This window comes from Mya arenaria, chromosome 17, assembly GCF_026914265.1.
Source record: "Mya arenaria isolate MELC-2E11 chromosome 17, ASM2691426v1".
Lineage (NCBI taxonomy): Eukaryota > Metazoa > Mollusca > Bivalvia > Myida > Myidae > Mya > Mya arenaria.
The window spans coordinates 33,520,062-33,545,807 of NC_069138.1; the positions used below are offsets into that span (position 1 = coordinate 33,520,062).

Consider the following 25,746-nt stretch of genomic DNA (forward strand, 5'->3'; position numbering starts at 1 on the left):
TATGTATCCACTGTTCTGTTTTGGAGTTTTGTGCTGTTCTTCCATGTTTCTTGTTTGTGATTTTTTGTTTTTATGTTCTTTGTCTTTGACGTTTGCCCAGTGCCATAATAACGGGTTTATGCTTGTACACTTTGTTGCTGCGCTTGTTTCTGTAGTTGTTCGCATAAATATTGTAGAGTGCTCCTAGAGAAAGGTTGAACTGAATGATCAAAGTCAGAGGGGCGCCTCTTTATAAATCCCTCACCCTTAAAAGGACAAAAGACCGCCGGATCGCAGCCGTTGATTGCTAGCGATTTGATAGACACACTTAATAAAAATGTGACGCCCCACCGTCTTACAACACGTGCCCACGGACAAGCACTATGAATGCGCAGGATAGTCGATTTGCTTCATAAGAGGATGCCTTACTTTAAATATAAAAAAGGTGAAAACTCCACGATAGTCTAATATGACATCTCGGAACATAAAGCAGTAGCAATAACCAGTATATACATACATTACTTATTTAATTCACCGAAAGGCCCAACATTTTATAATAAATGCCATTTAAATATCGCACTTATTTGTTTTATGACATCATTTATAAATCGCGCAATGGTACTTATGATATGACTTCGGCCGGGTGGAATGCGGCCGGATTTATGTTGGGTATATAATTGTTATTATTCCAAGTCGCCCACAAAGAGGAATACGGCCTTATTAAACAAGAGATAAAATAAGAAATAAAATCTTAAACAATTGATTGAATTATGATTAGAGATAATCAAAATAACGCTGAGTGCCTCAGCCCAATATTTGGCAAAATGAACATGCCATTTTTTAACTTCTGCTAATTTCCGGAGACGACGACACAAATCGATAAAAAATCATCTGCTATCTATTTAACTTAAGTGATAAATGAAAATAATTCAATAAAAAAAGCATTATGTTTATTTTCTTCAAAGTTAGTTGTTATGAATGTCACTGCACTGAGATGGAATACCGAGTAAAGCACCTTTTTGCGATATGCAATGCGTTTGGAATTACTGGGGTATATTATAGTTGTTATTACATCACGTCAGCAGAGTGAAATTCACCGGAGAGTACTTAGTATTTAGTGTATACAAATTTATAAGATAGTGCCTTACGTAAATCGTTTTATCACATCATAATCATCATTACCGTGCACAATGTATCAAACATTATACAAGACACACATATCCTTTACTATTTAGGACACTCCTTTTTTATTTTTTGGTTTACAATATATTTTGGAAAAATATGTCCACCGGGTGGTCGAAACAAAAAGAAAAAAAAGTCACACAACATACTTTTAAAGGGTGAAAATCAGAGAACAACTTAACAACATTGATAATTTGTATCATTTACTTGACATTTTAAATTCTTAAACTGCTATTAATGCATAGGGTGAAACACTCAAAACACTCAAAGTTTCAAAGTTCTAATATACATACAGTTTAAATATTACATACTGTGCATATAAAACATCAATGAAATTTACTATAAAACATGTATACATGTATAAACTACACTTTTTATCAAAGTATTTTACATCTATTATCACTCAGAAAGACATTTGCTTAGCTTGAAGGATATGCTAAAGCAAAAGTGAATGCAGAACAATTAAAAACTGACCAATATTAAATTTAAAAACAAAACAAAGAGAAGGCGCATTTTACGCAATAAAATACACAAAAAATGCACTACATTAAAACGATACAATCATTACATTTTCTAAACATTTTCTCAGTTATTTCAATATTGGAAAATGTCAATAAAGTGAAATAATTACCAATTTTGTAAACAAGAAAGTAACATTTTATGAAGACGTTTGAGCTTTAACATTGTGAAAACGAAAGCAATTCCTGAAAAACTAAAAAACAAACTAGACCTAGATTTGAGTTTTAAGAAATCAATTTTTATTTCAAAACTGGCCTGGACAAAAATATAAAAATTTAATTCCCCTTCTACTTATAAGTTTACCTTATACATGTTAAGTTATCAAAACGCAACATGTTGTCTTGAAAGAGTATTGGTGGCCCTTTTTTCTACTTTCACTATATATTGCGACACACCTTAGGGCTATTCCAGTAAAACATATTTCCCACCTCAGGAAGGCACTTCAAAATGGACCATACACCTTTAGAAGTTTTCACCATCCCCTACAGTAGCAAAAGGACCTACCCCCAGCAGAATTTCTTTATTTATTATTTTCTGAAATATGTTTAACTGGAATAGCCCTTCACAGCATAGATAATGTGCCCTCTGGCCATTGAGGTACTAAAATAATGGACGATTTTGTACTTAATATCTAAAAGTTTTTTTCCTTTTTTTTCATTCTAAGTGTATTCCTAACTGCAGGTAATTTGCCAGACTCAAAACATCACCTGCAGATACGCCAAACAATGCTGTAAGTGGTCCGTGGACTTGCCAAAGGTCCCTCCTCATTTCCATAATATCTGAATCACCACAGAGAAAACATTATTGGAGGTAGCTTCTGTGTTACAGCTGTAAACAAAATAACACGTTGGATATTAAACTGCAAAATAATAGATTTCTAACAACTATCATTGAATAGCCTGTTCAGAATTCAATAAGTTAACAAATGCTTTTTAAAGATTTAAAAAAAACTTATACCTTTCGTCAGGCAGATGGATGTATGCCATCTTTGCAGCCATCACCATTCTAAAAACATCCTGAACACCTGCTTTCTCCTGTGTTCCATCCATTTCTGAAATTGTCAATTTCATCTTGATCAATATGCATTTGAAACAATAAGTTAGTTAACCATCAAGCAAAATACATATGTGACCATTTAAATAATCATTTGTAAAATTTACTTGTGATCTTGAGAATTGGAAAATTGTTGCTATACTTGGCAGCTGAGATTGCAGAGCTCTGATACTGCTTTTTATCAGGCATGGTTTTTGTGAGTTGCTCACTTTGAAAATGAATTGCATACTCTCAAATAAATACAAAATTATATATGTAAAATGATAAAAAAGTACCTTTTGGTTTGGAGATATCCACACAAATGTATTTGTGTAAGAACTGCGGCAGTATGACCTTGTCTACAGAAGCCCTGTCGCCATCTAATGTTCGAGCCGCCGCTAATCCCCGCACTGTAACAGATTCATCGGGAATAATCCGGTTAAAAACCGTGCCGATTGTTTAATCCACGTCAGCCCGCAGAATTTTATTACTGGGGCCAACCAGCGATAAAAAACCCCAAAACGATACTTCAAAATATGAATAATTCGCCATTGTCAAGGGCGCTGCCATAAAAGTTGACTAGCCCACATGCTATCACTATAAATTGGGATATACGGTTACGGAACAACAAACCAGTCGAGATCTACTGCAATCGTACTCTTGTCTGTTCTTTGTTTTGTTTTTTCGTTTCGCACCAAATTCAATATGGTCGGGAAAATAAATTTGAAATAAGAATGAAATTCATTTTTTTTTGGTACTTTTCGGGAAATTAGACTCGCCGGTTTTGTTAACCAATTTATATAAAAGTAGTGGCCTTAAAGACATTCCGACGGAATATGCATAACAAACAATAAATCATTTTGACAGGTATTGGTTTTCTTTAAGCTCTTAAAATATCGTTTGAAATAGTGAGGTATGCATCCCCAATTTTGTACATGAACACTAACGTGGCAAAGTCGTTTTGCAGTTTGAGATCAATGAGATGTCTATGAATAATTTGCCATTGTCAAGGGCGCTGCCATAAAAGTTGACTAGCCCACATGCTATCACTATACATTGGGATATACGGTTACGGAACAACAAACCAGTCGAGATCTACTGCAATCGTACTCTTGTCTGTTCTTTGTTTTTTTTTCGTTTCGCACCAAAATCAATATGGTCGGGAAAATAAATTTGAAATAAAAATGAAATTCATTTTTTTTGGTATTTTTCGGGAAATTAGACCGGCCGGTTTTGTTAACCAATTTATATAAAAGTAGTGGCCTTAAAGACATTCCGACGGAATATGCATAACAAACAATAAATAATTTTGACAGGTATTGGTTTTCTTTAAGCCCTTAAATTATCGTTTGAAATAGTGAGGTATGCATCCCCGATTTTGTACATGAACACTAACGTGGCAAAGTCGTTTTGCAGCTTGAGATCAATGAGATGTATATGAACCTTTCTGAAAGTCAAACAATATAATACCATAAATTTATAAAATGAAATGATTGATCCCTATTACTAATATTCATCAAACGAAAATGAATAATAAGTAAGTAATCCTCATTACACAAACAACATTAGACTACGCACACATGTTAATAAGAAATTATTAAATGACACAAAAATGTTTCAAAAATATTTTCTGTATTAATAAATTGAACACATTATGTAGAGGAGTTGTCATAATATCCACTTATTAAGTTACCAGTAACTCTGCTGACTGGCATTTAGTCATTATGTAACAAAATCTGCGAAATATAGTTTTAACACAGTAAACAAATCAGGAAAATTTAGACCCTACGATTCCAGATATAAGGAAAACATCCTTAACAATGGATAACATCACCAGCAAATCAGTAATTTGAAGGCAAGGTCGTGGTGATACAGACGTCACGGCCCCCGTGAAGCATCATCCTCGCTTATATTCGCAAGCTGCAGGGGAATCCCGTTTTCGATGCGGTGGCAGAGGCGGTGTGAAGATGTGTGTGCTGACTGCAAGCCATAAGTTCTTGGCCATATCCCGATTTTATTCCAGGGCATCCACTAGATAGTCAAATTCTTCCACTGTAATTGTACTGGCCCCGTTCAAACATACGGGTATTTCACTAAAGTATTGTTCAAAAGGTATAAATGCCTCGTTGAAACTACCGCCACGGTCATTGTTTCCAATTTAAAGAACGAGAATCTAGGTGGGATTCCGATTCCACCGTCTGTAAAGCTTTATTTATCTTCCTTTTTATTGTTAAGTTCCTTTTATCCAATATCCGCCAGCTGCAAGGGCGCAAAGTACGCACCAGGAACACTGGAGATCACTGTTTCCGATCCGGTGGCGCAGGCGATGTGAACATGTGTGTTCTCACTGCCAGCCATGATTTCTCTAGCCATATACATATTTTGTTCCAGGGCATCCGCCAGAAAAGCATTGCCACTGGCAAACTGCCCCATTTAAATAAAAACTTTTATACAGGTAGGTCACTTAAGCAGTAGTGTTCAAACGGTATAAATGCCTCATGGATACTAACTCCACGATCATTGTTCAAATTCTGAGACAAGAAGCCAGGGGGGATTCGGATTCCACTGACATTTAAGCTTTGTTAAAACCTTTTTTTTCTCTGCCCTTTAATCTGATGTTTTAGGGTAAAGTTCCTCTATTCCCGTTCGGCTTGTTAATACCATGAAACGAACTATTATTTTTTAAACATATCACGATTATATGTTTACAAAAACGGGTTGGAAAGGGTATTATTTTTAGACCTCTTTCGAGTAAAGAAGTAAAAGCATGAGAAGTTTAATCTTGCAGGTTTTTTAGCACAACGTGTTTAACGGGAGGAACGTTGCTTCTTACTGTCTTGACACATTCTTTGGCAGTTCTTTCTTGAGGCTGCACTTGAGGCGGTAATGCGGTGTCAACGTCCTGTAATAGTCGCGCTTGTCCTCCCCCAAACCGCCAACTTGGGAAGAAACATATCAAGACATCTTTAAAAAAAAAACCGCCATGTAGAGCCTAATTTTAGCCTGTAATTTAAAATTGCAAACGTTGAAATTTCTTATTAAAAGGTACCATGCTAGGAACCTTTTGAAAAAAGAATTTTGACGAATTAATCTTGCAGATTTTAGCAAACGTGTTTAAGGTATTAGTCGCGTAATACACACTTTTAGAAAAGCTTTAACCGACAACATATATATAATCACGGTACAATATGGGACTTTTATCCAAATTTTGAAGATTTGTTACCATGAATTAAAAAAATTATTTATGTTTCATTACACCCACCCCCAAACTCTTTCAAATCATCAGGGATTATGAAAGAAACACAACAGTTCCTGGTTGAACAAACTGCAGTTTACAGAAACATAAGTTCAAACGAACACATTATTGATACACATGAAAAAAAATCATTTTGATTTATCTTGTGAGTCTTCGGAAAAGAGCAGTTTTTCGATGTTTGAAAATATAGAGCAGTATTATAAAATTCATAAAAAAATAGTAAAATATAAGGTTAGCTGCTGAAATCATTTTAAATATTATCTATGATGTCTATTAAACAATTTAAAAGACAATTTATGATGTTTACTGTCCAGTTTTGAAGAAAATATACATAATGTCATGTAACCATACATTTTTATAGCTAATAAAATGCTTAAAAATCGGCCTTTTTCTTGTAAAAATTAAAATAAGCTTAATTGGACTTATTCATAAAATGACCTGTTTCAAATAAATGAATTTTACTAATGATTCTAACTCAGAATACAGAGTTTAAAAGAATGAGTGTACTATTAAACTAAAATATGTGAAAAACAAGAATACTAAGCAGGCGGAAATGCCCCTCCAAAATGTCAGAGGGAATGTTCTGAGCAAATGTTATTTTAATTTTATAACATGTTAACACTCTCTGTGGGTAATTTGATTTATGTCTGTTTTATTTTGTTATTGGTATTCTAACATGTAGATTTTTTTACAATAATTCTTCACTCTTCAACATTTGAAGTTTGGTCTGTTCCCATGCGTATGTACTTAAAGTGTGTGCACAGATGATAACTCCTCAATGCTGAGTCAATGCAGATTTGATTGTCATGCCCCTTCAGGTACTTTACCCATCTAGAATGTTTAGTGCTGTAAAGGAAAAAAGTTGTACTTTAAAGCCTTTCAAACTTATTATTAAAGATAATTATACTGCCATACATAATAAAATATAAACAGTTCAAATTTTCTCGACATTATTAAAAAAAACAAGCTGATACATACATGTATATATAAAGAAAATTATTAAATTCATCATCATATCATCATCATCATCATCATCATCATCATCATCATCATCATCATCATCAAAACCACCTACACCACTTGATTATTGACTACAGTGTGTTTATAAAAACAAAAACCAAGTCAAATATTTGTTATATTAAATACTCACACATCATCTCTGTCATATGCGACTGCCTTGTAGATCGACATGGCTGTAAAATCTGCTTTCAAGGATCTGAGAGTATTTAATGCAGGCTTGAATTCTTCATTACCCAGTGTTGTTGAATTAGTAATATTCAGTCATTTGCCCGTTTTATTCATTCTGCACTTATATCCGATTTAGCCAAGAGTAAGGGGTGGTAGGTACAAATGTTGTTGTGCACATGGTTGATAATGATTCATGACAGTCTGGGGTTTTAACGAGACCAACACCAACAAATGAATGTCGCTAGTGTCCAAGCAGTCTTGGCTTCATGCCCCAAACCAAGTCCATTTTTTTCTCACAGGTTAATTTTGAAAATATGCACTTTGTAAACAATAAACGGGTATCTACATGTATTATGGCATGTTAAAATTGGGCACGTACCAAAACACATCATTTTTAAACACAATTTTAAGTGTAATATTTTTTATGATAAAACAATCAAATTAAAGATTAAATACTCATATCATATACATATATAATGTACTTAAGTACATGTAAAACTATTTAACATGTACATAATTACAATGTACATTTCAAATATGTAACATGAACACATCAACGTACAAAACTGCTCAAGGATAATTACATTCATAGCCATGTGATACGAATATCTGAATATCCCAGTCCCATGCCGATTGTTGACAGTTCGTTTTTTCAACAGAAAATCTCTTACGCGAATATATGTACAATGTAGATGTATAATATCCATGTTTTACTGTAATGACTTAAATCGTTTGATGTATCGTAATCAACTATCAGCGTGTACTTTTAGTGTTTATTTATTTTAAACGTATATTCATGAGAAAAAACATCACCGAGTTTCCAAATACTACGATGTAGAAATTCCATTATTGACCTATGAATAGCGGGGAAATACCTTCTGTTTCTAAATATATAAACATCCAGTACAGGCCGAATACGCCCGTTGTTCGTCGCGATGAGTGGCAACATACGTCGATGTTACCCGATGTTTCCCGAGTTGTATTACATGGCTAATACCTTAACAGGAAAAACGCAACACTGCTTCTTACCGTATTGACACAATTTTTAGCAGTTTTTTTCTTCAGGCTGTACTTAGAGGCGGTAATGCAGTTCAACTTCCGGCGATAGTCGCGCTTGTCCTCTCCCTTCATCGTCAATTGGGGAAGAAACAAAACAAGACATGTGTCCCTTCAAAAGCAAAAGCCGCCAAATAGTTCCTCAAAAGCTATATCATGCCTGTATATTTTAAGATTGCATGCTCGGAACCTGATGAACTTTGATAAAGAAAGTTGACGTATAATCTGTTTTTTATTATTTTAATAAATTCCAAGTTTCCTTTTATTTATGCTTTTCTCCTGTGACCCTTTAACAATGCAGTTGATAACGATCTTTCCTGAGTTTTTTTTATGGCTCTTCTAATTGCAGCGAGTTTTTCTTCCTATTAGTAGTAAATATGTCGTTTTACATCAAAACACTTTTTTTTGTTTGCCACAGTTCGCATTAATCGTGACGTTTGGTAATACAATACTTGTTCTTTATTGACGTTGGATCTAATAAATACTGTTTGAAAGAAATTACATCAATGAAACAAGTCGCTTTCATACCCGATCTACTCTTTTTTAATCCAGAATATGTGACATCATTACCGAAAGTAACTCATGAATCATCGAAAATGCGTGTCTTCCCATTTATTCATACATTAAATAGGACCTGATTTGTACCTTGTGCACTTTGTAATAACTTCATTAAAAATAATAAATATGTTTAAACTAAATAAGGCAACATTTAATCAATTTAAAATATAAACAGATTGAATGACAAACACCTACACCTCTAATATAAAGGTGGTTGTCAAAGACAATACAAGCTTTCCACCGTTACATGTCTAGCATACAAAATGAGGCCCATGCCAAGATGGTAAAAACAATTAATTATGTTGTGATTCACATGTCTTAAAATAAAGTAAAAATGCAGAATCTCAGATAAGTATCATGTTTTGTGTTTCACATGTCTTAAAATAAAAATGCAGAATCTCAGATATGTAAGTATTTATATATTTATAATAGTGTTCATTAATGGTTTATTTTTACGTCGCAATGAACCAAAATTAAAAGAAAAATAGTGGTTTTACAAATGAACTATAAAACGCATGATTTATTTATTACCTTTGTGAGAATCATGACATATGTGTGAAACCGAACTCATGAAATACAGAAATGTATACACCTTTAAATAAATTAGTAAATATTCGCAGAAGAGTTGCACTCATTCACAGAAATAACGTAGGTAGGCGATTAAACGTCTCCGATACGGCGATGACTGCTTTGATTATCACAAAATATTACAGAAAATCAAGCATATGCCTATACTGCAAACCAATGTTTGCGATAGGTTACTTATAGGCCCGATGGTCCGGGTGTTATCATAATGATATATGTATTTTGAATAATATTTGTGTTATGCACATATCACTATTATAAAAAAACTTACGTAATTTCTTACTTACTTTCTTACTCGTATATGCAACAATATCTCAATAATTAGAGTGGTTGTTTACTAAAAAATAATTATTCGTTTTGGGGGTAATGTTGAACTTTGACATGGTGTAATCTTCAAAGTGAAATTAACTACGTGAGCCAAGAGGTTGATGCGTTCACGCTAGTAAAACACTGTTTCTTTTTTATATAAACATAAAGTGAAAATTATGGATTGATAAATTTACTTATACTTAGTAGTATATTGCTAAAATCTTGGCCGGTGTTCATCAAACTATGCACTTAAATTATTGTTAAAAATGACGGGGCATTGATCAATTACCGGTGGATATTTTCAAAGCCTCAATTGAAATAATATTACCGTTTTTATAAGTACTATATACTCGGATTACTTTAAGCACGAGTAACCCCAGAAATTGGGCAAAGGCATAATCACACCAATACTACAGACGCGTAATTTCAAGGATGCAAAATATCATAGGGGAACCACACTTGATCGACACACAGAACACCAAAAGAGGGAAATCATATCGGAATGTATTCCTATTTTGTAATCAATTATCTCAAATACTCTTAGTATAAATAAATAGTAGTACTGTGTGTTCATAGATAATCACAATTTTAATCTTATTGATCATTTGTTTTATGGCACAAGTGATTAAAGGATGTTAGTAGTAACGTTTGTTAACGTTCTTAAATCGATGAATAACTGTGTTAATTCGTGTCAGAGATAAAAGTCTGGTATGTCTCCGTTTTCCGTCGCTTCTTCCACCGGATTGAAACAGGGAGACCCGAGATTACCTCTGTTGGCGAAGTTCTTTACCAACAACTTTATGGACGAATCAATAAATAATGTCATTTCAAATTTACTGGGGATGATATCACAAGAGATAATACAAATGTATTTACTGTTTTATGCTGATGATATGATACTTTTTTTGCGAATCGCCCGAATCATAAAGGAAGTAAGTGTAACATGTTGGGTCTAAAAGATAATGTAGCAAAGACAAGGCTATCATCTTCAAAAAAGTAGATCAAAAACCATAACGTTACGAAAGTGTCTACAATGTTGAAGTGGTAATTTAGTTAAGATATTTGGGAATTTATTCGTTCAAAAACGGTATTTTAAATAAGCTCCAAAAACTCCAGATGATTGTTCCTTACTTTATTAACTTTACCAAATATTAAACAACACTAAACTTTTCATTTTCAGAACATTTAACCTTTTGACGACTTTGTTGGCACAGTGCTAATTATATGTTTTAAAATTTGGGGTATACATCCAGCCATTAACATAAAAATGATTTATGTAAAATGCCTGCGCTATTTACTTAGCGATACAATATTAACAATCCCACATGTTTTATATGGTGAACGTGGGATAATACCAACGTCAACACAAAGGAAACTCAATCAAATTCATTATTGTAAAAAGTTACTCCAGAAGACAACAATCTAATAAAAAACACCTATCAAGTAATAAAAGCAGACGATTTAAATTATAAACATATAGCAATAAAATCTGGGCCTCCCAGGTCAAAACTATATTGAATGATCATGGTTTTTCGGATATTTGGTTAACAAAAGGTATTGATAATAACATGTTGGTGATAATACAAAATATAATATTATATACAGAGTATCAAAGCCGGTGCAGACATTAACAGTTCACCAAAGTTAGGAACCAAGGCCTTATTTAATCAAACATTCAATAGAGAAATGTACTCACATATTATCTATGGAAGTAAATTCCATATTGCTCTCTTAAGATTTCGTATTTCTGCTCATATACAAGGGATAAAGACGGGCAGATACACTTATACATATATAAATGAAATAATTTGTGTCTCATGGAAAATGAATCAGTTGGATTCTGCGTTCCACTTTCTTCTCGTATGCCCAAAATATAGGGAATTAAGATCTGAGTTCTCTAAGCCATACTTTTGTCATTGGCCAACATTGAATAAATTCGAGTAAATTCTTAATTGCGACTCAAAACGATACTTTAAAATCTAGCCAAATGTATGTTCTTTGCTAACCAGATATGTAATATCATTTATATCGATCATTTATATCGAATTGCTTTGAACATTGTGTCATGTTTTATGCAATATCGTATCGTATCGTAGTTGGGTGTCTTGCTAATACGTTCCATGTGATTGTTCGGTGAATTGGTTTGAGATAATCGTTTTGCTAATGGGTTTGAGTGGAATGTTTCAAAAATGGGTTTGAGCTGATTGGTTGTCTCATACGTTTTAATAATTGTTTTGATACTGGGGTTGAATACAAAAACATGCTCATAGCTTTGAGTCCAATACGCTTTTGCTTAATGTTTGGCTAATGGGTTTGCAATGAATTTTTGGCCAATGGCTTTGAGTTTAATGGTTGGCTATTGAGTTTTATTTGAATATTTGTCTAATGGGCTTGTATTGAGTTTTAGTTCGACCTTTGCTTAATTGGTGTTAGTCGAATCCTTAAGGTTTGGTCATTTCATAAGAAAGACAATTTAACTGGTCTTCTAAAGGAAATGTATGTGTATTACAAATGTTTTAAACATAACATTAAACGCGAAGTCATAGACTAAAGCGAACAATGGCCGAGGTAACGAAGCAATTGGTGTACATGAAAATATCGGGAATGTACCTTGTCACGAAGAGACATTCGGTTCGAGTTCTTTAAATGAGTGTACGATTAATAAGAAACAATTTGACTATCTAAATTTAATTAAGAATAAAAAAATTACAATGGTTCATAATATAATGACAAGGTTATAAACAAGAGCCGTCGTAAGACAGCGCGCTCGACTACGCCGCTTTGACTTAGAATACAATAATGATGTAATAATACCAAGTTTGGTCTCTTTATGTCAAACCTAACTAAACAAGAGCTGTCACAGTATGTGACAAATGCCCCCGAATGTGACAATGACTTACAAACAAGGTCAGTACATGAAAAGTTGATCTTGCCTTTACGTGTCAAATACATATGGCAAGCTATTTTAAATTGCCTCTGAACATAAAAAATACCACCCATACTTGACAACCTACACTGTTATGTCCTTATATTCAGAATTCCCTTGTGAATAAACACTTAGTGTATCTTTCACCTTAGAGGTTGGGACATGGGTCTTGCACACGACACGTCGTCTTGGTATGTGGAACGCATGTAGCAAGTTATTTTAAAATCTGTCCATACAAGGGAAAGTAACAGCCCTGACACGACAACCTATACTCTATGTCCTTATATGCAGCACTCCATTGTGAATAAACACTAAGTGTGACCTTGACCTTTATGTAGGGACACGGGTCTTGCACGCCACACGTCGTTTTGGTATGTGGGACACATGTGGCAAGTTATTTTAAAATCTGTCCATACAAGGGAAAGTTACAGCCCGGACACGACAACCTATACTCAATGTCCTTATATGCAGCACTCCATTGTGAATAAACACTAAGTGTGACCTTGACCTTTGAGGTAGGGACACGGGTCTTGCACGCGACACGTCGTCTTGGTATGTGGAACACATGTGGCAAGTTATTTTAAAATTTGTCCATACAAGGGTAAGTTACAGCCCGGACACGACAACCTATACTCTATGTCCTTATATGCAGCACTCCATTGTAACTAAACACTAAGGGTGACCTTGACCTTTGAGGTAGGGACACGGGTCTTGCACGCGACACGTCGTCTTGGTATGTGGGACACATGTGGCAAGTTTTTTTAAAATCTGTCCATACTAGAGAAAGTTACAGCCCGGACACGACAACCTATACTCTATGTCCTTATATGCAGCACTCCATTGTGAATAAACACTAAGTGTGACCTTGACCTTTGAGGTAGGGACACGGGTCTTGCACGCGACACGTCGTCTTGGTATGTGGAACACATGTGGCAAGTTATTTTAAAATCTGTCCATACAAGGGTAAGTTACAGCCCGGACACGACAACCTATACTCTATGTCCTTATATGCAGCACTCCATTGTAACTAAACACTAAGGGTGACCTTGACCTTTGAGGTAGGGACACGGGTCTTGCACGCGACACGTCGTCTTGGTATGTGAAACACATGTTGCAAGTTATTTTAAAATCTGTCTATACAAAAGAAAGTTACAGCCCGGACACGACAACCTATACTCTATGTCCTTATATGCAGCACTCCATAGTGAATAAACACTAAGTGTGACCTTGACCTTTGAGGTAGGGACACGGGTCTTGCCCGCGACACGTCGTCTTGGTATGTGGAACACATGTGGCAAGTTATTTTAAAATCTGTCCATACAAGAGAAAGTTACAGCCCGGACACGACAACCTATACTCTATGTCCTTATATGCAGCACTCCATTGTGAATAAACACTAAGTGTGACCTTGACCTTTGAGGTAGGGACACGAGTCTTGCACGCCACACATCGTCTTGGTATGTGGAACACATGTGGCAAGTTATTTTAAAATATGTCCATACAAGGGAAAGTTATAGAGCCGGACGGACGGACAGACGGACGGACGGACGGTGCGATTTTAATATGCCCACCTTCGGGGGCGTAAAAATGTCGATACATAAGGTGACTTTGATGCTGCCCTCCCAGCAGCCCACCCAATCAATGACACAAGTCATTCAAATAACTTGATTTCCCATTATGAAAATAATTTGTATTTAGGCTTATGTTTCTTGTTGTAAGATGGTGGTAAATAATTTTTAATTTTATTAAATGCATTTAATGTACAATATAGATTTTTTTCATTAAAATCCAAACTTGCCCTTAACTCATTGGGTGATGGTCCTGAACAATAGTGTAAAGTATTAAGTCAATTGAATGAAGGGTATAGAAGTTATTCAACAATATCCCAACCTGCCCTAAAACTTTAACCTAAGTTTCATAGTCAATCAGGGGCCATAATTTGTATAAAGATAATATGGAGATATCTAACCTCATTATGTGATGGCTCTGAACAACTGTGTGAAGTATTGAGTCAATTGAATGAATGGTATTGGAGTTTTAATTGAAAATCCCAACTTGCCCTAAAATTTTAACCTGCCCTAAAATGCTAACTTTAGTCAATCAGGGGCCATAACATGTATTTAGGATAAATTGGAGTTATGTAACCTCATTGTGTGATGGTCTTGAACAACTGTGTGAAGTATTAAGTCAATTGAACAAAGGATATAGAAGTTATTAATAAATGTTCCAACTTGCCCTAAAACTTTAACCTAAGTACCATAGTCAATCAGGGGCCATAATCTGTGTAATGAATAATATGGAGTTATCTAACCTCATCATGTGATGGCCCCGAACAACTGCGTGAAGTAACAAGAGCTGTCACAGAGACAGCGCGCTCGACTATTCCGGCGCTTTTCAATGTAAGGATTGAAACGTTTAGGTGAAACATGCATGGATCACTGTTAGATTTCAATGCAATACATGGTGTGCTGAGATATTAACATAAATGTGGTTCCATGTAAAATTTTAACAAGAAAGTCTATGTCTAATTATAAAGCGCCAATATTTGCAAAATACAGTTATCTATCTTGGTTATTCATTTAAGTTCGGTGGTTGAATACCATTGTATAAAGTCCCAATGCAGTACATCAAATAGTTGCTGAGATATTATCCTGTGTGCTAACATGCAAGACCTTAACCAGAATTTCTAAGTCGCATAATTAAGGGGCAAAAATTATATATTATGAAAGATTGAGTTATCATACTTGATTAAATAAGAAGGTTAAATAGATGGAAGCCTGTGTGTAAAGTTTCAATGCAATACATGATGTATTTGCTAAGGTATTGACTTAAAAGTTGTTACATGCAAAACCTTAACCAGAATTTCTATGTCGAATAAAAATGGGTCATTATTTCAATTTAATGCAAACTGGAGTTATCTTACTTGGTTATTTAGATTGGATGGTTGATAACCATTGTATAAAGTCTCAATGCAATCCATCCAGTAATTACTGAGATATTAATCTACGTGTGCTTACATGCAAAACCTTAACCAGAATGTCTAAGTCAAATAATAAAGGCCCATAATTTGCATTATATTCAAAAAAATTGTTATCATGGAATACATATCTAATGTTTCAATGCAATACAGGATATATTTGCTGAGATATTGACTTAAATGTGGTTACATGCAAAACCTTAACCAGAATTACTAAGTCGAATAATAAAGGGCAATTATTTTGCATTAAATGCAAACTAGAGTTATCCAACTTTGTTAATTAAGTAGGTTGGATGGTTGACTACCATTGTATAAAGTCTCAATGCAATAACTCAAGTAGTTGCTGAGATATTAACCTATGTGTGCTTACACGCAAAACCTTAACCAGAATTTCTAAGTCGAATAAAAAAGGCCTATTATTTGCATTATATTTAAATAATTGTTATCTTACTTCATTAATTTAGTATGTTAGATAGTTGGGAATACATATCCAAAGTTTCAATGCAATAACTGATGTATTTACTGAGATAATGACTTAAAGGTGCTTACATGCAAAACCTTAACCAAGGTGTGACGCCAACGCCGACGCCGACGCCAGGGTGAGTAGTATAGCTCTCCATATTCTTCGAATAGTCGAGCTAATAAGTCAATTGAATGTAGGGTATTGGACCTAAAAGTGAAAATCCCAACTTGCCCTAGAACTTTAATCGGACGCCGACGCTGGGGCGAGTAGTATAGCCCACCTTTTTATTCGAATAGTCGCGCTAATAACAGAAGTATATCGATTTCCTTTTTTCACAGTTGCATGAAAGATATAATGACGCGTCTCAAAACACAAAACCGAGCGACTTCCTCTGTCGATCTATCCCGCAGGATAGTTTCACTATTCGTTGAAGGATGCATCGTTGTTTGCGCCAAACAGATGACACAGCTTAATAGCACTTCAGTTCAATTATTGAATATTCAACAGTAACCCTGAACTTGTTTACTTTTGCATTAAATTTAAACACTTCCTACCACTCTACCCGTTACGGTTGTTCAGTTGTGCAATCGTATATGGAGTAACTATATATTCCCCATCTTGATATATTTGGTCTCCGATCAGTGCACAATCATATGGAAATGGCAGCAGGGGCCCGCCGAGTCTGGTCATTAAGTTAATTGTTTGGTAGCATTTAGATGCCCTATGAATCCAGACAAAACAAATGAGACCGTCATTCTCAACGATAATTTGTGAATGTAGGCAATGATCTTGGCGGTATCCAGAAAAATACTTCCTTCTCTCTATCTGAAATTATCTGATTTACGATGCTGTATTGCCGTTTTATGAACAATTCAGCTCGGACAGCAGCGACGGAGATTATTTGCATTGTTTTTAGCACATTTACATCAATATCAAATACTTTGATTAAAATTTTAATAAATAATGATACATGATTATAATTGCCTGATAAAAAGAATTTGCTTCAATATATTTTGCCTAAAGACTGCCATCATAATGTACTTGCGTTTTGGTATTTTCTATAACATTTTCCCCGTGTAACATGCTTCTGATGATACTGATAATGATGAAATTGCTGATGATGATTTTCATGATGATGAAAAATATGATGAATGGTGATGATAACTATGATCAATACAATGATGATACAAATCATGATAAATAGAATGATGATGATGATGATAAAGATAAGAACAAAGAGGTAACATAAGGTCAGTAAAGTTGAGAAAATCCTTGTATTTTGTTCATAGTACGTTGATCGCTCAATGTTATATGTTCAGAGTTCGTCGGAAGTCTTATAATAAAATTGAATAAATGCATCGATTACAACTTGGCAGTTACAAAGATCAAAAGATACATTGAACAAAATTGTTAATTCCACTGTCTTACAAATCTCAGTATGCTTATACCCGTAACGCTTAATTATTTTTGAAATGCCCTTCAGCCACGAGTGCGAAACAGTGGCTCCAGCTCTTTTAGGAGCTGTGTATAAAAAAGAGCCAATGACACTTCTGAGCTAGAGCAAAAAAAACGGATATCATCGTAAAACGTAAGAATGATTCGTTATTTTATCTAATATCACAATTATGAGGGCTCATTTGAGAAATTGGGGAATGCAGTGCCATATGAATAGGTTTAATCTTCACACGTATTTCGGTTATTTTGTAAACATATTGGCTCCAGCTCAACCCAGAAAAGGAGTATAAACATGCTTATTCCGGTAATCAGGCGGTCATTTTTATTCCCGACAAAATAAAAGCACTCGATAATACTGGCTTTATCTTAGATGTAAGCTTCTTGAGTGAAATTCAGCTGAAAATTGGTGAAAATGTTCTACTTTCGTTTGTAAACATTGATGTGTTTGATGGGAGAATCGGTTTTATAACTCCATAAACAATATGTTTACAAAATAAACGAAATACGTGTGAAGATTAAACCTATTCACATGGCACTGCATTCCCACATTTCTCAAATAAGCCCTCATAATTGTGATATTAGATAAAATAACGAATCATACTTACGTTTTACGATGATATCCGTTCTTTTGCTCTAGCTCGGAAGTGTCATTGGCTCCTTTTTATACACAGCTCCTAAAAGAGCTGGAGCCACTGTTTCGCATCCGTGTCAGCGCGAAATGTTCATTCAATTATATCATTATTAAACGAGTGAAGTTGAGTGATGTGCCTGATGCAACAAACGCGGCGCTGTGGAGAGGCTTCAGGCTGAAATTGACGCCATGGGTGATGACGTCAATTTCGTTCTACAACACGTAACCTAAGACGCGGACTGAAGCCCAGACCATGCGCTAACAGACTCCTCTCAAAACTACAGTAGAACTTGGAGAAAAATTATCAGAGTTTCAATAAAATAAACCATAAAACAAGACGTTTTAAAACATTTCCTTCATGTTTAATAAATGATATATGTTATAAAATTAATACGAACAATAAACATACAATACCTGAAAATGCGGTTACTCTTAATACCGAATAATACCGGATAATGCCGAATAATACCGGATGATACCAAATAACTACCGAATAATACATTTATTTTGCAAATAAAACTTATATTAGTATAAATTTAGGTGAAATATATATAAATAGTTAAATATTGAGTAAAAACCCCTGCTATGAGCATATAGGCCTATTGTTCAAAATGTCTGTTTCATATATTTTTGAGTATTCTCCCTTTAGATGTATAAGAGTGTTTTCATTTGTTCAGTCCATCAAGAAGTCTTCAGATTCAAAGTGTTTATTTTAAGTTGTGTATCAAGTTATATAAAATATTTGTGAAAGAAAAATAAAACATATTGAAGTCATATGTAAAAGGTTTCGTTTGAATATAAGCATGTAACAACATTGCAAAATAAACTACTAAGAAGTTGTTTAAGGTATTAGCACGTATGAAATGATTATGTAGTGAACTAAATGATTATGACAATATCTAAAAATAAATTTAGAAAGGAATTATATTCTGGAATTGTTCTATTTATTTGCGCATTTTTAGAAACACTGTTCATGAGAATCTTCGATGACAGGTTGGTTGTCATATCAGAGAATGTTCATAGAAAAAGGGGTCTCCATTAAAGCATGAGCATACGACATACATGTGAAAATATAAATTAAATTGAAATAATGACTTGTTTTGTAAGGATATGATATAATGAGCGTCGAAATGACCCGTAAAAAGCAAAATGTTTCATTTCATTGGTAAGCTTCTTGTTTACATATCATTTGAAACTCACGAGTTTGAGTGTAAATGTAAATATGATTTCATGAGGTTACGTACTCAGATTGCGTATAGCAGTGCGCGTGGAACGCATGGGACGTAAGCAACATATGAAACGTGGAACAGCTCAAATTCAGAGAAGTGGTATCAGCATAGTTTGCTTTGAGGAGCGCTGTGACGAATTGTCCAACAATACTCCTCCACATCAGGGCCCTTCTTGGAGTATTTTAGGAAACAGTTAAAAGCAAATTTGCAAACCAAGGTCAACGAACCCTCTAGGAAAGCACCATTATGCCAAAAGTGGATGAACAACAATTGTGAATCCATCAACCATTTGTTGAAGCTGTAAATTGGAAGTCGAAAGGTTTAACCGAATTTGCCCAGTTAGCTCATGATCTAGTAATAGGTCAGTTCAAAGAGGTCAAACGTGCCCTGTTAGGAACTGGCGAGTTTCGTCTTGCCCCGTCCCATAGCAAATTCAAGGTTACTAAGACTGAGTGGCTGGCCATGACAGTTACTTAGCGGTCAAATTTGTATAAGAAGTTTAGGTCACATAGGACAAACAAGTCCTTGGTTAACTCTACTGACGGAATTGATACGCTTATGCAGAGACATAAAATAAAGATATGTATTATATGGCTCTGGCTTAAGCGAATGCTGCATACATATATTACACCTAATTTCAAACTGGTACGTGTTTCAGTTCGGAGATACTTAAAAAATAAAAATGAACACTTTTGCAATTGAGTATAATTATATTTATTGAATGTTGAAACAAGGATCGCGGACGTCCATCTTGATAATATAATATTATTATTCATGAACTGATAGCGGGAAAATACAAAGGGAGGCAAATCTTGGATAAAATAAAATGTTGAAAAAAACAATAAAAACAATAAAAATGTACCTTTTTACGTCATATTTATATATACTTCACCTAAATTTATACTAATATAAGTTTTTTTTGCAAAATAAATGTATTATTCGGTAGTTATTTGGTATTAATCGGTATTATCCGGTATTATTCGGTATTAAGAGTAACCCCTGGAAATGAAATGGCAGATACTATGCAATGTTTGCGATATGAACAGCTATAAGTTGAACGTGAGAGTTCAAGCACCTCTTAAACAACTTTTTTTAAAACATTTTATTGAAATGTAGCTCAAAAGTTTTCTTTTTGGTACCCAGCGAAAAACGCTATTGGATGTTATCTTTATCTATATCTCGTTATTTAGTCGATGCCAAATGCCACTGTTCTCTGTGATTATCAATGGGTCGTTTGTTAAACTGTGATCAAGTATTCTGTTTGTCTATTCAGTCGTATAACCCCAAGACAGTCGTGTTTTATATTAATTTCTTTCCAATTACTTCGTTTCCAATTACCTTTGATGTCAACCCCTTGCGACGAAATAAGTAAACAAACATAAAATTCATAACAGTTACGGCATTTTTGTTTGTAGTTCACAACAAGTGGTGTTCTTATTATGATCTAATTCTAAAACAATAATTAAGTTTGGCATCAGTTAAAACCTTCACTACATTTGCTTTTTTCTGATATAAAAATATATCTCGATACCGTTCTCGAAAGACGTGCGCCTTGCAATACCCAAGTGATTTAAAGTTATCTTTAAGACCATTTTTGGCTTCACCTTATGCCTGATATAAAACACGAATGTTCGTTTTCACAATAATGGGTCCGTGTATATACCGTCTTTATGTTTCATACAATTGAAAGTAAAAAAACATACATTGTTTTCGTTTTTAGCATATAGGATCTGACACGAGTTGTCATTTAATACAAGATTTTATTAAACGAGTTCATGAAATTTGTTAGTAAGCGAGCCTCTGGCGAGCTTACTAACAACTTTCATGGACGAGTTTAATAAAATTCTTGAATTAAATGACAACGAGTGTCAGATCTTTTTTATCACATGCTTAAAACGGTGTTTTTATTACCAATTAAGTTCCACTTTCTGAACCGATTGTTTGACAGCCAAAGTACTCAAGAGTAGAATGTCAACGATGCGCCATATAAATAGTTCCAAATTAAAATGACAAAAGTAACTAGCAGTTATCAAGTTTTAAAAGCTGATAAAGCGCTTAACAAGTCACACATACAAAAGTGTGTAGTAAAATATCCAACAACATGAATAACGAACGAATTTAATCAAAAAACCCAATAAGTACACAATTTGATGACGTCACACTCAGAGTACATGCATTTACGCGGTTTATGTGACCTACATCGGTCTGTCAAGTTTTCTGTGTGCACGGATTTAAAAGTTATTCGCTGTCGCTTTCTACGATGATTTTGCAGCGTTTTCTTGGTGTACATGGTATTTCACAACATGCAGATGATAACGGCGAAGCCTTACTCTGTACTGCAAGGATGTTGCTGTTGAAAAAGTTAATTTCAACCAGGAATGTTTCCAAAGAACATGATGATCTAGCCGCCATGGGATGTGTAAGGAGATGTCTGTGCTGCGGAATTCGTATTTGTGTTTTCGGTACCCGACAGCTGATTAAATTGGCAAGCAAATGGCATTGATTGCATATTGCTTGTGTTGGTCAAGATGGAGATGTTTGAAATGTTCTTGTGGTGTTTGTCACTATTGTGGCTGTATTTGTTGACTGACTGGATATTTCTGTGACTAGTAATCTGCATTATCTGGTTGGCGGAACATTGTTATCAGAAAGTTTGTGTATAAGATGCTTTTTGGCACTATGATTCGTTAGCCATTTCTCTCCCGAAAGTCTTACAGCTTCATTATATTACGGTAAGTATTTGTTGGCATTTAAACCATTTTGTTTACAAATAATGCGGAGGGATATCTAGGTTGCGTGTGATTAGTCTGGCCAATCGAAATGTCTGATAGGTTATCTTACACATGTGTAAGATAAAAATATTCGTAATGGGTATATTACACGGAAAACAAGGGTAAGCATGTGATAAAATGTTTTACGCAATAAACTTCTCGTATCGTATCACTAAAATAAAAAAAAGAACGAGAACAGTAATTGTAGAGAATATGTTTATATCGAAAAGAAAAAAAAAACGAGCGAAATGCATAAATTTCACATTATCATGCTAAACTATGAAAGCTAAATGTTTTAATCCCAATCAAATATTGCAATATCCCATTTGATATTCAGGAGTTTCATTGTCTGACTACCGCCGTGACTGACGAGGTGAATTGGAGATTGCATTCGTCTGCGATCGATGTACATCACAAATACCATCGATTAACCACCAACACCGCCGTCAACCCCGATGGAAGCGCCAGATGCCATACAAATGGAAGCGCCATCATCACCAACGCCAGAAGCCACACAAATGGAAACACCACCGTCACCTGCGCCAGATGTCGAAGATGGGTCTTTCTGGATCGACACCTCATTTGCAGATCCACGGGTCATCCTTGAGAGGTCTCTACAAGATGAGCCTGTTACTGATGAGACCATACCAGATGCGCCGCTGTCGTTTGAACTCCTTCCTGGTGCGTCACAGAAAGGGCGCGACCTCCTCTGTGACACGGCCGGCTACTCATACAATGTGAAAGTAACTGTAAATGAGATCAAATTAAATGAAATCAAAAGTTATAGTTTTGTTAGGTATATTAATGTTTAACTATTTTGTTTTACTTGAATCTTTCATGATACGTCGTTTAAAATCGTTTTATGTACATAAAGGTATTATTGTATTGTATCGTTTTTACCTTTATGTACATAAAGGTATTCATGTATTGTATCTTTCAGGAACATCGGCAACAGACCACCTGCTGGACGTGTTCTGTCCGGAACAAGACCCTGAAGTGTTTGGCAAGTGTTACTCAGACTGGAGACATATTCACGCCCGGGTCCTTGCAACATGTACATCCGCCTCATTCTTCCAGATCATTGACGGCGAAGGTTGCTAAAGAGGTAAACAATCATATGTATGATGATGATAATGCACGTACCATTTACATGAATGATGATGATGATGATGATGATGATGATGATGATGATGATGATGATTTCAGTTGGACAACAATGCCATCCCAGAGAACTTCAGTCGCGACGACATCATTGTCGAGGACAGGCGACACCTCATCTTCGGGACTGACGCTCGAATTTCTGTACTACGCCGTGCCCTCAGTTGGTAAGTGGATGGTACATTCAAGGTAAGTTAATGTTGACTATCTCTAATTTGTGTAAGTAACTAACCGGTTTGGTTTATTAGTATTGAACACACATCTTTTTAATGGAGACTTCGTAAAGCATGTTTTATAAAATGACATTGCGTATTTTTCAGTGTATGCGGCTCCCGTTTGTAATGTTATTGACAATACACGCTTTCGTGAAGCGGGCCGATTGCAGCAAGCAGGTGCCGCTGGTGTTTGCGCTGATGACCGGGCGCAGAGCACTTGACTACGTTGCAGTATTTGAGGTAAACGAGCAGCCTATCACAATTATTTTAAGAGTATACATGTTTCCGCTTTTGAGACGATACAAGATAAGGAAAATTAACACTATTATTATGATAGAGATTGTTATTCATTTCATTTCTTATATTTCTAAATAGTCCATCAAGAACGCCATCGTTGGACAATTCGACCTAGAGGGCATGGTTGTAGATTACGAGAGGGGGTTGTGGAAAGCGGCGAAGGATGTGTTCCCAGCCATCGAGCTCTGTGGCTGCACCTTTCATTGGGGTCAGGGTATTTTGAGGACCGTGCAGGTACATACCAATAAAAACACATTGAATACGTTACTCATGATCAAAATGTTACAAAATCAAGAAAAAACATTAAAACATTTTTTAGATAAACGAAAGGTTATGTTAGGATGTGAATAATTATATATATATATATATATATAATTACCCCTACAGCGACTTGGACTTGCCACCCAATATATTCAGGACCGGAGAGCACATGCTTTCATCCGATCCGGAAGGTTCTTAGCCTCTCCTTCTTACCACAAGAAGACATCCGGTCAACATTTGAGTGCATGAAGGACTATACATCGTCGGAAGCAGTGCTCCCCTTGTTGGAGTACTTCGAACAGCAGTGGTTTTCTACTCCGTGTTGGACCGTAGAGGAGTGGTGCGTCTTCGGACAAGCTGTCCGAACCAACAATGATATGTAGAAGGTAAATGTTTCAATTGTAAAGCAAACAAAAGAAGAAATTTACAAAATATGTTTAGAATTATAACTTACATCTATTCAATTAAAAGTATATGTATTTTAGAATTAAATTTCTCTCCTCCAGGGTGGCATCGTCGACTGAACATGAAGACGGGAGCGGCACCACCCTTCTACGTCCTCCTCCAAATCCTACATCGCGAGGCCAAGGATGTGGAAGAGCAGATACATCTGGTATCAGAACTCGGTCTTCGGAGAATACAACGAAAATCAACCCGATCGGTGCAGTCGAGGCTATTTAGTGCGTTTGACGCCTACACTGCCGACGACATATCAACTTCAGGGCTCCTGAAGAAGGTTTCGGTCACATATGGTCATCGAGTTCTAAGAACAGATGAGGTTGAGGATGAGGACTAACTGCTTATTTATTGTCTGCAATATGCTTGTGTTATTAGTTTTGTTAATAGCGTATAATAATCAATGATAGTACACATCTTATCATTATTGATAATTTTATATTTACTGTCAACAAATAGAAAAAGTATTATTATATTCAATGTTAGTATACTTCTTATCATTATTGTTATTAATATATTGCCTATTATCAAATAAATAAAGTATAATTGTAGTCAATGTTAGTATAATTATTGTCATTATTGTTACAAATATAATTCCTGACATTAAATAAATATTTGGAAAGTTATTACTTCTTGTTTTTAATTAATCATATATACATTGAAGTTGATGTATAAATTCAAAAAAAATGGGAGCGTTTTGACCAGCTACAGGGGACGTTTTGACCTGGGGACGTTTTGACTGTAAATCGTTTACACGATACAGTCTTAAGTTTTGATTGTATCTCTATGAAACTTGTACAGTATTTAGATCCATTAGAGCTCGGTTCCTTTCGAAAACCAGCCAGATCCGCCAGTGCATGCCTAGATTATGGGCCTTGAAAGTTTAAAAAAATACTATTTTTAGCTAACCTAGTTTTAGCCAGGTCTGCATGAGCGAATTCTTTTTTAGCCAAGTTTACATGTAAAGTCATGACTAGGATTAAGAGGAGTCAAGTTGCTTTTTGGTTCTGCAGTTGATTTTGTGAATAACTCTGTCTTGTTCTTGTTGAAAGCCCAAAGGCCATTTTTAGCTCCGAGTGTCTGTAGTTCGCGCATTCATCTATTAAACCAATATTGGTTGTGAATGTATGTTAAAAGTATGCACCTGGGGTCATTACTGACCACGTCCAGGGTTCACAGGTTTGATAAACTTAAATTGGGGAATATTTGAAAATCTTTTTGTGTGTTCGCGCATCCATCTCAG

The 25,746-nt window shown here is 35.2% G+C and overlaps 1 long non-coding RNA gene across 1 annotated transcript; it reads left to right on the forward strand.

Annotated features, from left to right (window-relative positions):
• The first annotated feature begins 23,883 nt into the window (after window positions 1-23,883).
• On the forward strand, window positions 23,884-24,907 carry LOC128223075 (uncharacterized). The gene is made up of 3 exons (XR_008259284.1): window positions 23,884-24,020; window positions 24,174-24,433; window positions 24,554-24,907. It is a non-coding gene; the product is annotated as an uncharacterized LOC128223075 (long non-coding RNA).
• The last annotated feature ends 839 nt before the right edge of the window (window positions 24,908-25,746 follow it).